General features: G+C 40.4%; 2 long non-coding RNA genes across 6 annotated transcripts in view; one reads left to right on the forward strand and one right to left on the reverse strand.

Moving 5' to 3' along the window:
- LOC132379001 (uncharacterized) overlaps positions 1-15621 on the forward strand; it is a 108027-nt gene that overhangs the window by 88381 nt on the left and 4025 nt on the right. Inside the window, exon 1 of one of the 2 annotated variants that reach the window (XR_009507261.1) lies at positions 12209-13052. The exons of the other annotated variant lie outside the window; for it this stretch is intronic. This is a non-coding gene — a long non-coding RNA (uncharacterized LOC132379001). Of the gene's footprint in view, positions 1-12208; positions 13053-15621 lie in introns of those variants that run through there. 2 annotated transcript variants of the gene reach the window in all.
- LOC132379000 (uncharacterized) overlaps positions 1-15621 on the reverse strand; it is an 85373-nt gene that overhangs the window by 60185 nt on the left and 9567 nt on the right. The window lies entirely within an intron of this gene.

The raw sequence follows: 15621 nt of genomic DNA on the forward strand, positions 1-15621 counted from the left end.
AAGGGAGAGGGACCAATAGAACAAAGGGAATATCTCTGATAGGACGAGAACTGGATTTCAGTGAAGATAAACTGTTGATCGTCCAATTATTAGGTTATTGAGGGAAGATAGAAAGGGAGAATGAACAAGATTCAGAGTTCTTAATATTGAAGTGTATACAAAATCAAAAATAAAACAGATGTTAATTTCTAATTATAATTATGAATACTGCATGTTCATTTAGCATAGACATTTGAAAGTATTAATTTGTCTCATTTTGATATTATATAAATATGTGCTCCTAGATAGATTGAAATCCTCCAGATTGTTTAATATTTTTCATCACAAGTGTTTGCTTGCATTACTTGTTTTTTTTTGGAAATGGAATTTATTATAAGAACATACAATTTAAACCACATTACAGTGGAAATGAATGACCACTTTATGATTAACACCAAGAATAACTCTGCCAATTTCTACTTCTCCCAGAAATTCCAATACTTACCATCAAAATAAAATAGAGAGACAAGATACAGTGGGAAACATAGTTTGCTTGGTAAGCAATAAATATTCAATTCAATGGCAGAATATGATTTACAGGCATTTCTGGGAAAGAACTGAAATTAGTTTGCCATTTCTATATTTTCTAAGTTGCATATCTTCTCACCTTTTGCCATCATCAGCTACTCTCTGTGCGAGTTGACTTTGATCACTGCTACTCAGAGAAGACAACCCTGAATATTGTAGCTTCTGAACATGTCAAACAGCACATATCCATCATGCTTTCAAAGAGATACGTCATTCTATACTAATGTCAAGACCCTCCACATGTTCCATCCGTACGGATATAGGAAAGCAGTGTCTGAGTACTGTACTTTATAGTGCAGGATGATGATTAATAGCATTAAAAATTTCTCCATCTGTTTGTGCTTTTCCCAGGTGAGCTGGGCTCCTGGAATTCCTTTCCTTTTCCTTTAATTCATTAATCACTGAATTTCTCAATACAACTGCTTAATCTAGTAAAACCACTAGAACCATTTGTTTTGTATCAAGCTCTGTGTCATTGCTTCATATTACTTCCATAGCCCGTTAAAACCTTTTGTTCCGTCAGTCACGGTTCTTAGTTTATAACAATAAAGCTTGCATGCAACTTTTGGACAGTGCTCAACTCTTCTCCTATTTCAGTTTCTGAATCTATCTGCATGACCACATAGCTTCAACTGCAGCTGTTCAGTCTTATTTTATACACAGCAAACTCAGTATAACTCGCAACACATTATTCTATTTGGGATCTGTTACTTTTTGCATTGGTTAATTTTCTATATTAAGGCAATAAGTTTGTACTGTTGTTTGAGTTTTTTGTGGCTCTGCTCTCAAACTAATGATGGGTAAGTGGAAAATATTTTCATACAAATGCATTAGTTTTGCTTTACCTAGGAATTTCTGCAAATAAAATCCTTGCTTTGTTCCAGCTGAATAATATATGTATAACAATAGTTATCATATGGTAAAAGCTTGTAAACACTGGACAGATTTTCTACATGGAAGGCCTCAATGTTAAAATCATTTACATTCTAAGGCTCTATACCCTATCTTCACTCAACAACACTAAGAGGAACGTATACTAAAGAGCAAACGCAGTTAAACACACCTCTGTGTTTAAGGCTTAAGTATTGACCCCAAATGGCTCAATCATAAGAATAACTTAGCTTGATTTTATGCTACAAGACAGGTCTGACAGCAATTCTCTGCTGAATACCCAAGAGACCAGCACATCCAGCAAGTCCATATTCTCTTCTGGGTTCTTTAGTTGCCAAACTGAATAGCTAAATGGGATCCAATTCCAACAATTCATTTCATTGACCCAGACACTGGTAATAGGTAGAAGGACACATAGGCATCCTGATTTTACTTTATGGTGTTAGAAGTGAAGAAAAGGGCTGAAAAGGCCAATAAAAAGTCCCTAACTCAATAGTGGAAGGTCTTTGCAAACATGAGGAAATCTGCAGATGCTGGAAATTCAAGCAACACACACAAAACGCTAGTGGAATGCAGCAGGCCAGGTGGCACCTGTGGCACTTCTTCCTATAGATGCTACCTGGCCTGCTGCATTCCACCAGCATTTTGTGTGTGTTGAGTGGAAGGTCTTATCAGTTTCCTTCCCAAAACAAATAGAAATGATGCTTATGTTGGGATAGCTTCAAGAGGGATTGATCCTTAGCAATTAAGTCACCACTGGAAAGTGTTAATACTCCTGAGAGGAGAAAGGGTAGAGGAGGGAGATAAAAAGATGTGTTTTAAGTATTCTGGTTTTACAAGAAAGCCAATGGAAAATAAAAATGCCTCTGATGTTGGTCATTTCTACAATCAAATCCCCAATCTCAAGGTTATTTTACAATTCTATTAAAATCTGAAAAATAGACCCTCACCTTTCTTCTTTTCATAGCCCCGCGTTCTATTTCGCGGTATATTCATTGTGCCTTTGAATATATTTACATTAAAGATGTTATATAGATTATTTATATATATCTTGAGATCAATATAGCAGCAGATTTTAAAACAAAAAATGAAATTATAAACAATGAGCCTTGCCTTAGTGGTAGGAAATCTACTGGGGAGGATTCTTAAAGATAGAAACTATGAGCCTTTGGAAAAGCATGGCATCGTTAGGGACAGTCAGCATGAGGGTCGGTCTTGTGAGGGGCAGGTCACACCATCCTAACTTGATTTCTCAAGAAGGTTACAAAAGCAACTGGTGAAGGTAGAACAGTTAATTGTGGCTACAAGGATTTTAGTATGGAGTTCAACAAGGTCTCTCATGATAGGATCCAGAAGACTGAGATTCATGGGATCCACTGTGACATTTTCTGTTGGATTCTAAATTGCCTTTTCCATAAAAGACAATAGGTGATCGTATTTTTAAACAGACATTCTTTTGAATTTGATGTGCTAATTCATTAGAAAGTTCTTTCTGAAATGTCTCCAGTTTCTTATGCCAATCACTTTATAGTTCCATAGGATTAGTTATACATCTTTAGTGCCTATTTGACAATGAATAGGTCATTCAGTTCTTTAAGCCCTTATAACCATTAAGCTGGGTCATAAAGGGACCTCTACTTTGCAGATCTATCTTTTGTCACATTCCTTGCCGAACAATACTCGAAATTGATCATAATCTTACAAACTTCAAATGATTAAACATTCTGTATCTGGAAAGGGTTCCCACAAGTCAATTCTCTTGTGGAAAAAAATATTTTTAATACTTTAACACCACAACGAATGACTTTAATTTTAAATTTTGGATCTGGAAACTAGATCTATTAGCCCTTCTTTCTCATGTGAAAATCATGTATAAAAGCAATTAAACCTTGCTTTAGATTGAGGCAGCTTGGATTAAATTGGACTTTTTGAAAAACAGGCCTGGATATTTCTGTGTGGAATTCATCATAGCAGCTTTGGTCCTTTACCAGCATCAGTCATCCATCTAATAGCATGGAGTGAGAGAGCCAGAAGCAATGCACACAAAATCCTGGAGGATCTCAGCAGGCCAGGCAGCATTTATGGTAAAGAGTACAGTCAATGTTTCTGGCCAACACCCATCAGCAGGACACTTGGATTCCCAGCATCTGCAGATTGTCTCTTGTTTGTGAGAGAGCGACATCTTGCAGGGCAGGAGCCATTTGAAAACTGCAAAGTCTCGTTGGGAGGGAGTCACTGTTTGAAGTAGCGAGGGAGAGAATGACATCTTGCAGGATGGGAGCCACTTAAAAACTACAAGTTTCATCGGGAGTGAGTTTGCAGCAGCGAGTGAGGGAGCAACATCTTGCAGGGTAGGAGCCACTTGAAGACTGCGTCTCATCGGGAGTGAGTCGCTGCTTGAAGTAGCAAGCAAGAGAATGACATCTTGCAGGGAGAGAGCCATTTAAGACTGTGACAGTTCCCCTCAATAATAAGTATACTGTTTTGGATCAGAAGGGAAGGGAGGTGGGGGAAGAGGCGAACTGTAGTGAAAGGGGATTCATAGCTTAGGGGAACAGAAAGGAGGTTCTGTGGAAGAAAACAAGATTCCCGAATGGTATGTTGTCTCCTGGGTGCTAGGGTCAAAGGCATCTCAGATTGAGTTGACAGCATTCTTAAGCAAAAGGGTAAGCAGCCAGAGATTGTGATCCATATTGGTATTATTGATATGAGTAGGATGGATGACAAGGTCTTACAAAGTGAGTTCAGGGAGTTAGATGATAAGTTAAAGGAGAGGACCGCCAAGGTTGTGATCTCAAGATGGCTACCCATTCCATGTGCTCATGTGGCCAGAAATAGGAAGATTATAAAGTTTAACATGTGGCTAAGAAGTTGGTGCAAGGTGGAGAGGGCTTCAGATTTTTGGATCATTAGGCTCGCTTCCAGGAGAGATGGGACTTATACAGAAGGGACAGTTTGCACCTGAAATGGACAGGGACTAATATCTTAGTGGGAAGGTTTGCTACTGCTGCACAGTGGTGGGGGGAGGGGGGTTAGTTGAGGGGTGGTGTGCATTTAGATAAGCTTAGGGCATGGATCAGCACTTGGAATTCTGACATTGTGGTGATTAGTGAGTCTCGTTTGCCAGAGGGAAGGGACTGGGAACTCAATGTTCTTGGGTTCCATATTTTTAGACGTAATAGATTGGGAGGGATTAAAGGGAGGGTGGTGGCATTACTAGTCAGGGAAAATGGCATGGCAATGTTTTGACAAGCCAGACTGGAGAGCTCATCTAGTGAGGCTTTATGGGTAGAACAGAGGAATAAGAAAGGTATGACCACATTAGTGGGATTTGATTATAGACCACCCAAACATCCACGGGACTTAGAGGAAGAAATTTGGAGAGACACAAGGTTGTGGTAGTAGGTGATTTTAACTTTCCACATATTGACTGGGACTCACATACTGTAAAAAGACTATATTGGATAGAGTTTGTCAAAAGCATTCTGGAGAGTTTCCTTATAATATGTAGAAGTCCCAACTATAGAGAATGTGATACAAGATCTCCTACTAGGGAATGAGACAGGGCAGATGACAGAAGTTTGTGTAGGGGAACCCCTTGCATCTAGTGATCATAATGACATTAATTTTGAGGTAATCATGGAAAATGTTAGGTCTGGTCCTGAGGTTGAGATTCTAAGTTGGAAATAAAGGCCAATTTTGAGGATATCAGAAAGGATCTGCAAGTGTGGATTGGGTGTACTTCTGGCGAAGGTGTACTTGGCCTTCAAAAGTGACATTTTGAGAGTACTGTACTTGTATGTTCCTGTCAGAATAAAAGGGAATAACAGGTTTATGAATCCTTGGTTTTTGAGAGAAATTGAAGCCATGGTTAAGAAAAAGAAGTAGGTGCGTAACAGTTATAGGAAGGCAGGAACAAATGAGGTACTTAAAGAATATAAGAAATGCAAGAGAGCACTTAAGAAGGAAATCAGGAAGGCTAAATGAAGACATGAGATTGCTTTAGCAGACAAGGTGAAGGAGAATCCCCAGGGCTTCTACAGATATATTAAGAGCAAAAAGATATCAAGGGACAAAATTGGGCCCCTGAAAGATCAGAGTGGTAATCTATGCCTGGAGCCAAAAGAGATGGGGAAAGATCATAAATAGATTTTTTTGCATCTGTATTTACTCAGAAGACGAACACAGAGTCTATAGATGTGAGGTAATGTAGCAGTGAGGTCATGGACCATATACAGATACAGAGGAGGAGGTGTTTGCTATCTTGAGGCAAATCAGGATGGATAAATCCCCAGGGCCCGACAAGGTGTTCCATTGGACCCTGTGGGAGGCTCTTGTATGGACCCTAGCAGAGATATTTAAAATGTTGTTTTTATTTAAGAAACGCTCCAAGAATAAACTAGGAAATTATAGGCTAGTGAGCCTGACATCAGTAGTAGGAAGGTAAGTAGAAGGTATGATGAGGGACCTGATATATAAATATTTGGATGGACAGGGAATGATTAGGGATAGTCAACATAGCTTTATACTTGCTAAGTCATGTCTAACCAATCTTATAGAGATTTCAAGAAGTTACCAGGAAAGTTGAAGTAGGCAAAGCAGTGAATGTTATCTACATAGACTTTAACAAAGCCTTTGACAAGGTCCTGCATAGAAGATTGGTCAAGAAGATTCAGTCGTTTGGTATTCAAGATGAGGTAGTGCATTGGATTAGACACTTGTCTCTGATTGGAGGCATGTGACTGGTGGGGTGTCACAGGGATCAGTGCTGAGCCAACTGTTGTTTGTCATCCATGTCAATGATCTGGTGAGGATGCCAAGGTCTTCAAGGTCCTAGTAATGTCTTCTTTTGTCTCTTCCATACCTTACCAGGACTGGAACTAATCCATTTCTGTGCTCTTCAAGAGGCACAGCACTACTACCTTATTAATCTCAAAATGTCCTTGCACATTACTGACATAGACTTGATGGGTTGAATGGCCTCCTTCTATGCCATAAGGCAATATGAAAAAAAATTACCTGCCCCAAACTTATCCTAGTTATTCTTCGGTTTGTAATGTGAGTATAAAATGCTTTGGATTCTCTTTAATCCTACCTGCCAAGAGCATCTCATGGCCCCTTTTTGCCCTCCTAGTCTCTCAGAGGCAATGTCAACTTCTAACTTCCTAAACATTACATGTGCTTCCTCAATTTTAAGATTTTACTACTAAATTTTCATATGGAACCTAATCTGAAATTTCATGAAAATAGCATCCATGGATACTTGTTACTGATATTTTTAGCCAATCCTCTTTAATGTGCATCCTTTGCTTCCTGAACAGCAGGAACAAGTTCTCTTTATATTGTCGGGGTATACTCTTCATCATTCTGAATACTTCAATTAGATTACCACTGGCCTTTCTCTGCTTCAAAGAAAACAATCTCTGGCCTTTCAGCATGGGTATTCTAGTAAATGATTCCTGTATCTTTTCTAAGGCCTTCGTATCGCTCTTGAAATAGACTAACCAGAACTGGGTGCAATCATGACTGAAATAATATTTTAAGATAAAGCTCACCATAAAGGAGGCAGAGTACAAATGTAATTATGAATGTCAGGATCCTTTGTGCTGTTAAACTACTTCCTCTACATATCTAGCAACATTCAGAAATTATTGTATGTAACATTTAGTGTCCTGCTTTTGCACATCCTTTAGAAACATTGCCTAGAAAATATATTGCAGTTAACTAATCAAGTTAAGTCAAATCAAGCTTATTGTCATTTAACTATATACATGAACACCACCAAATGAGCCATTTCCTCAGACCTAGGGGTAAAGCACAGTTGTACACATAACACACATCTAACACATAATAACTTAGAAATATACCTTCAAGAGGTGATTGATAAGTTTGTGGCCCAAGGTAGATGGAGTCAATTTTAGAAAACCTAGCACATTTATTTTTCAACACAGTCCCCTCCTACATATGCGGTCATGGAGCATACAGATCTTGGACCTCCAGAAAGTGTCCACAGCATGAGTGACTAATAAGTTCATTGCCTAATGTAGAAGAAGATGAGTTATACAGCTCTCATTACATGCACATGAAGTTCAACTCTTTGAGTGAAAATGCAGAAAGTTTGAAGTTAATAACTCATCTCCTTCTACCTTAGGCCATGAACTTATCAATCACTCATGCTGTGGACACTTTCTGGGGGTCCAAGATCCGTATGCTCCACAACCGCTGGACTAAGTGTGTAAATGTAGGAGGGGACGAAGTTGAAAAATAAATGTGTTGTGTTTTCTAAACGCAAACACAAGGAAATCTGCAGATCCTGGAAATTTAAACAACATACACAAAATTCTGGTGGAACTCAGCAGGCCAGGCAGCATCTATAGGAAGAAGCACTGTTTTGGGCCGAAACCCTTCATCAGTCCTGAAACGTCGACAGTGCTTCTTCCTATAGATGCTGCCTAGCCTGCTGAGTTCCACCAGCATTTTGTGTGTTTTGCTAGGTTTTCTAAAATAGACTGTCTACTTTAGGTCATGAACTTATCAATCACCCCTCGTAAGCCTTTTATTCGTTATGTAATAAGGGTTTTGCCACAGGAATTAGGGGGTCACTTCGTTTAACGATTTATGCAAATGACTAGGAAGACACTATATAGTCGCTAAATTTGCTGTGGCAGAAACATGAATAGAAAATCATAATCACAAAAGATTCTGCAGATGCTGAAAATTTTGAGCAGCAGACACAAAACATCAGGCAACATCTATGGCGGGGAATAATTCGTCCACATTAACATTCACTGTTTATTCCCCTCCATAGACACTATCTGATAAGCAGAGATAAGCAGATAAGTAAGCTGGGGAGGGGAAATTCCAAAACCACAAAAGTATATTAATATGATAAGTGATAGGGCAAAAATCTTGCAATAAGAGTATGAACTGGGAAAATGAACAATAGTTCATTTTGGCAAGAAAAATTTAAATATTTTCTTTACAGTGAGAAATGAAACGTGGAAATGTGTTCTGAAATGTGAAATGATCTGGGTTTTGTCTTGCATGATTTACAAATATCTAGGATGCAGATGCAGCATATAGTTGGGAAAATTAACAGAATGTTACAGTTTTATTAGTAGGTGAATTGAATACAAAAGTAGAAAAGTTATATTTTATGTATACAGGGTATCTGTGAGACCATCTGGAACACTGTGTACAGCATTGTTCTCCCTACCTAAGGAAGAATAGTAATGTTTTGGAAGCAGTTCAGTGAAGGTGTATAGATTAATATTAAAAAGGCTGGTTGTGCCATAGGAGGATTGTATAGGTTAGCATTGTATCGGCTGGAGTTTAGAAGATTGAGAGCAGACATGAGCAGACATGACGGAAACATCCCGGGGTGTTTTGACAAGGTGAATGTGAAGAAAGTATTTCATTTTGTGAGAAAAAATAGAAAGAGAAGTTGCTTTTGAAACATAAAAAGGTCACCCATTTAAAACAAGAATGCAACAAACTCTTTTCTCTCTGAGTGTCATAAATCTTTGAATCCTCTTCCCCAACAGGCAGTGGAAGCAGAGTTAGAGTATTTTCTGATACAGAGGTAGATAGATACTTGACAAGTAGTAGGGGGAGGCCAAATGTTACTGCAGATCAGTGGAATTGCAGAACTGAGATTCCAATCAGAGCCATAATCTTACTGAAGGGAAAACAGGCTTGAAGGGCAGAGTGGCCTACTCCTGCTTCCCAATTCATGTGTTTATTTTGGTAAATTCCCCCACCAGTCATACCTGGAGTCTGCTCGAAGTGTTTGAGAAATATGTTGCACACACTGTCAATAACATAGTCTTGTTAAATAGGTGAGCATTTTGAGGCGCTGAGGGGTTTACTTCTGTTCCTAATTCATATGTTCGCATTCCTACATGCACCACCTCCAAAGGTATCTTGGGGATTAACGTAGTAACTAATCTCTAACTAATCCTAGGTTATGTCAAATAGCAATTAACGACTAACAGATAATGTGCAGGATAATACTATAAAAGCTGTGTAGCTTTATAAACAAGAGGCTAACACGGATATATTTCCAAGTCATGCACTGCACATTACATGATATTAAATTTTTATACTCTGATTTACATGTGCTACTGATGATTGGTTAATTTATCTACAGGTGCAGACAGCTTTGGAAACTGTCCAGAATCAGCACATTGCAGAAGCTGTGGAAATTCCAATGATCACTGGCATTCAGTCATCATACCAAATCGGTCATTGGCATGTGTCCACAAGGAGTATTTCCAGTTATGTTGCAAAAAGGTTGAAGTGTTGATTTAAAACATTTCGCAAAGAACCATGTGCCTATAAAGACTTAATTTAACTATTCATTGTTCCAGAGTACTCTGACTTTAAGCCAAGAAAATGGTCAGGAAAAGGACACATATGTCAGGTACAGGCAACTGAGATCAAGATACTCATTGAGGAGTATAAGGCAGTGTAGCAGTACACTTGAAGACATAATTATAGTTCAGGCAGATATGATACAGAAGGATCCTAAAAGATTCTGTAAGTGCCGTATATTAAGAGCAAAACAGTAACTAGAGACACCTAGTTAATGATTCACGTGGCCTTAATTCACACAGTGTGTGAAGCACTCAGGAAATGGATGAGGTCCTAAATTAATATTTCTCATCTGCATTTACAGTGGAGAATGCCATGGAAACTAAGGAATTCAGGAAAGCAAATAGTGATGTCTTGGAACATAGTCGTATTAAAAAAGAGGAGGTGATTGTGGTTGTCACTGGTGGATGTAGCTGATAGGACCGTTCCCAGTCTCTCCTTACGTTGAAGCTGCTTAGACTCAGCGGCACGGTGGAGGTATTCTTCGTGCTGTGCAGTCCCCTCATAGACAGTCCTTCTCCAGCTTTCCCTATCCTGTGCTAGTTTCTCCCATCCATTCAGGTTGATGTGGCACTTCCTCAGGTGCATCTTAATATTGTCCCTGAACCGCTTTTATCTGCCCTCCAGGAGTGCGCTTTACATCCTTGAGTTGGCCGAACAGGAGGTGACTGGATTACCACATCCAGTGGGATCACCAAACTACAGTCTGAAACAAAAGCCTATGAATTTTGGAGCCTGGAATGTGCAGATACTTATGCACAGTGAAACCAGCGATCATCCTGAAAGACGTACTGCCATCATCTCAAGAGAGCTGAGAAGATTCCGAGCTGACCTTGCTGCCCTCTCTGAAGCGCCAAGAAAGGACAATTGAAGAGGAGAAGAGTGGATACTCTTTTTTCTAGAAGGGGAAGTCAGCAGATGAATCCACTATCCACGTAGTTGGATTCACCATAAATAACAGCATCATCAGTCACCCCTCCGAGTTGTCAGTTGGCATCAACGGATGTCTCATGACCATGCATCTTAAGCTCGTTTGGAACTAAATGGCTACAGCTGTGAGTGCCTACGCACCACACCCTAGACTCACCAAACGATGTTGAGGACACCTTCTATGTCAACCTAGACCACATACTAACAGATATTCCCAAGGAAGATAAGGTCATTCTCCTTGGAGACTTCAATGTTAGTGTTGACAGGGACAGTAACACCTGGAAAGGCTCAATTGAGAAGGAAGGTATTGGCAACATCAACTCTAATGGAGTGCTCTTACTCTCCAAGTGAGCTGAGCATGACCTGACCATCACCAACACCCTGTTCTGCCTGAGAAATAAGGTGAAAAGTTCATGGATACATCCGCATTCAAAGACTTGGCATCTTATAGATGATGTCATTGTTTGGAGGAGGGATTGCAGAGAGGTAAAAAATACAAGAACCATGATCGGTGCTTATTCACTCACAAATGACCTTCAAAATCATGTGGAAAAGTAGAGTGCAAAAGAAGCTGATCTGTCCCAGGTTCAATATGGAGAGCCTAAAAGATATAATGAAGGTAAAATATCTCCAGGCTGCCCTTTCTGAAAGACTCCCAAAGCAATATCCAGAGGACATTGAAGTGCACTGAAGACCACCATCCTTGATACTTGTAAAAATATTATTGGGTACAAAACCAGAAGAAACAAAGATTGGTTTGATGAAAATGACAATGAAATAGAAGACCTAATCCCTAGAGGAAACCATGCTGGCTATGGCCTATTTTATCATGTTCCTCCAATACCCTGTGACCTCATCCTTACTAATCAACTCCAACATCTTCCCAACCACAGAGGTCAGGCTAGCTGGCCTATAGTTTCCTTTCTTCTGCCTCTCTCCCTTCCTGAAGAGTGGTATGACATTCGCAATTTTACAGTCTTCCACACCCATTCCAGAATCTAGCGATTCTTGAAAGATCATTACTAATGCTTCCACGATCCCTTCTGCCACCTTTTTCAGAAATCTGGGAACGTACAACCTTACCTACCTTCAGACCTTTCAGTTTCCCAAGAACCTTTTCTCTAGTTAGGGTAACTCCATTCCCTTTATGACCCCTGACATCTGGAACTTCCACCAGATGGTGGAAGCTAATGGCTTCCACAGGAAAGATTGAAGCAAAATACTTGCTCAGTTCATCCACCATTTCATTATTCCCCCATTCCTACCTCTCCAGCATTGTTTTCCAGTACTCCGATATCCACTCGCTTCTCTCTTTTACACTTGATGTATCTGAAGAAACTTTTGGTATCCTCCAATGTTATTGGCTAGCTTATTTTCGTATTCCATCTTTAGCTTCTTAGTGATTTTCTTAGTTGCCTTCTGTTGGTTTTTAAAAGTTTCACAATCCTCTAACTTCCCACTAATTTTTGCTCTATTATATACCCTCCCTTTGGCTTTTATGGTGGCTTTGACCTGTTAGCCGCAGTTATGTCATCTTGCCTTTAGAATACTTCTTCTTCTTTGGAATGTATATATCCTGTGCCTTCAGAATTGCTTCCAGAAATTCCAGCCATTGCTGCTCTGGCAGGGTTCTTTTCCAATCAGTTCTAGCCAACACCCTCTCATGCCTTTGTAGTTCCCTTTACTCCACCGCAATACTGATACATCTGACTTCAGCTTCTCCTTCTCATATGTCAGGGTGAATTCAAACATATTACTCTCTCCTAAGGGTTCTTATACCTTAAGCTCTCTAATCAATTTTGGTTCATTGCACAACACCCAATCCAGAACAGCTGATCCTCTAGTGGGATCAACCACGAGCTGCTCTAAAAAGCCATCTTGTAGGCACTCTAGAAATTCCCCCTCTTGGATCCAGCACCAACCTGATTTTTCCCAGTCTACCTTCCCATGACTATTGTAACATTGCCCTTTTGATGTGTATTTTCTATCTCTTCTTGTAATTTGTAGGACACATCCTTACTCTAGGGTTCTGTATAAAACTCCCATCAGGATCTTTTTACCCTTCCCCTTCGTCTATTGACAATTATTCAACACCTTTCGACCCTATGTCACCTCTTTCTAATGATTTGATTTCATGTTTTACCAACAGAGCAATGCTGCCCTCACTGCCTTCCTGCCTGTTCTTTCAATACAATGTATATCCTTGGATATTAAGTCCTCAGATATAATCTTCTTTCAGCCATGATTCAGTGATGCCGACAACATCATTCCTGCCAACCTACAACTGTGCTGTAAGTTCATCTACCTCATTGTGTATACTGCGCATATTCAAAGGTAACACCTTCAGCCCTGTGTACATCCTTTTTGATTTTGTCTACCTTTTACATTGCAACTCATCCTGTTGACTGCAATTTTGCCCTAACAACAGCCTCTCCTCACTAGACATTGCCTCTGTTTGTTATCCAGGACTATTATCCGTCATTCCTACAATACTTTTGCATTGAAATGCACAGGTATGCAGCTCAGAACACTAGTCAAACCATGCTCAACCTTTAGATTCCTAACTTTTTCTGAGGTGTTACCAATATCTGCCTCCACTAACTGTTCTGGCATTCTGGCTCCCATCCCTCTGCAACTCTAGTTTAAAGCCTACCATGCTGCATTAACAAACCTTCCCGCTAGGATATTAGTGCCCTTTAGTTCAGGTGCAAACTGTCCCTTCTGTAACAGGTCCCACCTTCCCTGGAAGAGAGCCCAATGGTCCAAAAATCTTATGCCCTCCCTCCTTCTCCAACTCCTTAGCTGTGTATTAAATGATATAATCTTTTTAGTTCTGGCTTCACCAGCACGTAGCATGCGTGGAAGTTCTGAGGTCACAACCCTGGAGGTCCTGCACTTTAACTTAGCACGTAACTCCCTGAACTCCCTATACAGAACCTTGTCATTTGTCCTGTCCATGTCATTGGAACCGGCTGGTTACCTTCCCACTTAAGAATGCTGAGGACACTTCTCCCTTCCCTTCTGAGTCACAGAGGCAGACTCAGTGCCAGAGACCCGACCACTGTGGCTTTCCTCTGTTAGGTCATTCCCCCCCAACAGTATCCAACGTGATATACCTGTTGTTGAGGGGGTGTGCCCACAGGGATGGATACTCTACACTGGCTCATTAACTCCTTTCCCTGTCCTGACTGTCACCCAGTCTCCTGTGTCCTGCATCTTGGGTGTAATTACCTCGCTATATGTTTTATCTGTCTATCACCCCCTCTGCCTCTTGAATGATCCAGAGTTCATCCTATTCCAGCTCCAACTCCTGAACGTGGATTGTTAGAAGCTGCACCTGGATGGACTTCTAACAATCATGGTCACAGGGACACTGGAGGTCTCCCTACCTTCCCGCACCCTGCAGGAGGAGCTTTCCACTATCCTGCCTGGCTGAGCAGGTATAAAGAAGGGAAGGGAAAAAATAACTTAACCTAGAGCTTTTCTTTCCTTTGCTTTCTCTGACTGAAGCCTCTCTTTGCGGAAGCCTTGAAGAGCTAAAGCCTTGAGATCACCAATCAGATGACGACCGCTGCAATGCTGCAATGACACATAGATAGGCAAATCCCTGCGGCCTGAAGTAATGTATCCTTGGAAATTGTAGGAAGGTTGGAAACAAAATTGCTGGGCCTTGGCAAAGACACTTGTATCATCATTAGACATGGATGATTTACCAGAAGAATGGCGGGTGGCTTTTATTTAAGTAGAGCTTCAAGGACAAGCCAGGGTATTTTCTTTCTTTGTCAGCTCCCACTCTGGATAGGAATCACACAGGTTTGATGAAAAAAAACATTAGTGACCTTTGTAATGCAATAATGAGCAACTCTCTAAGTCTTCTGAAGAAGTACAACTACTGCCTGGAATTTAAAGAACATATGCAGTTCAGGGTTCAGAGATGATGATCTTGCAAGGACAGATATTGCAGTGATACTACCAAAAATAGTTTGCAGATCTTCAGTTTACTTATTTTCCAATCATTTCCATAGGGAAACATAGGATCTGAAGCACTCTCCATGATCATCGATCCACTTAAAAATGGCTCATTTTAGAATCGTTGAGAGTCAGTCATAGAGCATGGAAACAGGTCTTTTAGTTTGTCTTTTCCATGCTGACTGAGATCCCATTTTTTGTATTTGCCCCATACCCTGCAATTCGTTTCCTAACCACCTCTGTCTCACAACCTCACACTTCCCACATAACTCCTTCTACCTGTCATTCCTCATTCATCCTCATACCACCTATCACCTACTGGTCTCTGTCTTACCCCTCCCCTTCTTCCATTTATATCATCTACAATATCCTTCCCAGTCATAATCCTGATACAGGATCTCAACCTAAAATGTCAACGATTCATATCAGCACAAGGGTGATGCTTAACACATTGAGTTCCTCCATCAGCTTGATGTTCGCTCAGTATTTCAGCATATGCAGTCTCCTCGGTACATGAACAATAGACCCCTGCCTATGAAGGAAAGCCATATAAACACAGTCTTTGTCACTTTATCGACCGCTTTCAGGGAGCTCTATACTTCTATCTCAAAGTCCCTGTCATTTACTGTACAAGCCTGTCTTGGATTAGGAATTCATAACTTATGGACACCTTTACCTTGTATAAATACTCTCCTCTGTTTCCTTGTCCCCAATCAGCCTCCTTTCTGACTTCCCTCTCCACCCCCTCTTCCCTCTTACTCCCAGACTGGACATAAGTTCAGGGTGAAAGGCGAAATATTTTCGGGGAATCTGAAGGGGAATTCTTCATTCAGAGGGTGGTGAGAGTGTGGAATGAGCTGCCAGTGGAAGTGGTGGATGTGGGTTCAATTT

Source organism: Hypanus sabinus, chromosome 21, assembly GCF_030144855.1.
Source record: "Hypanus sabinus isolate sHypSab1 chromosome 21, sHypSab1.hap1, whole genome shotgun sequence".
Taxonomy (NCBI): domain Eukaryota; kingdom Metazoa; phylum Chordata; class Chondrichthyes; order Myliobatiformes; family Dasyatidae; genus Hypanus; species Hypanus sabinus.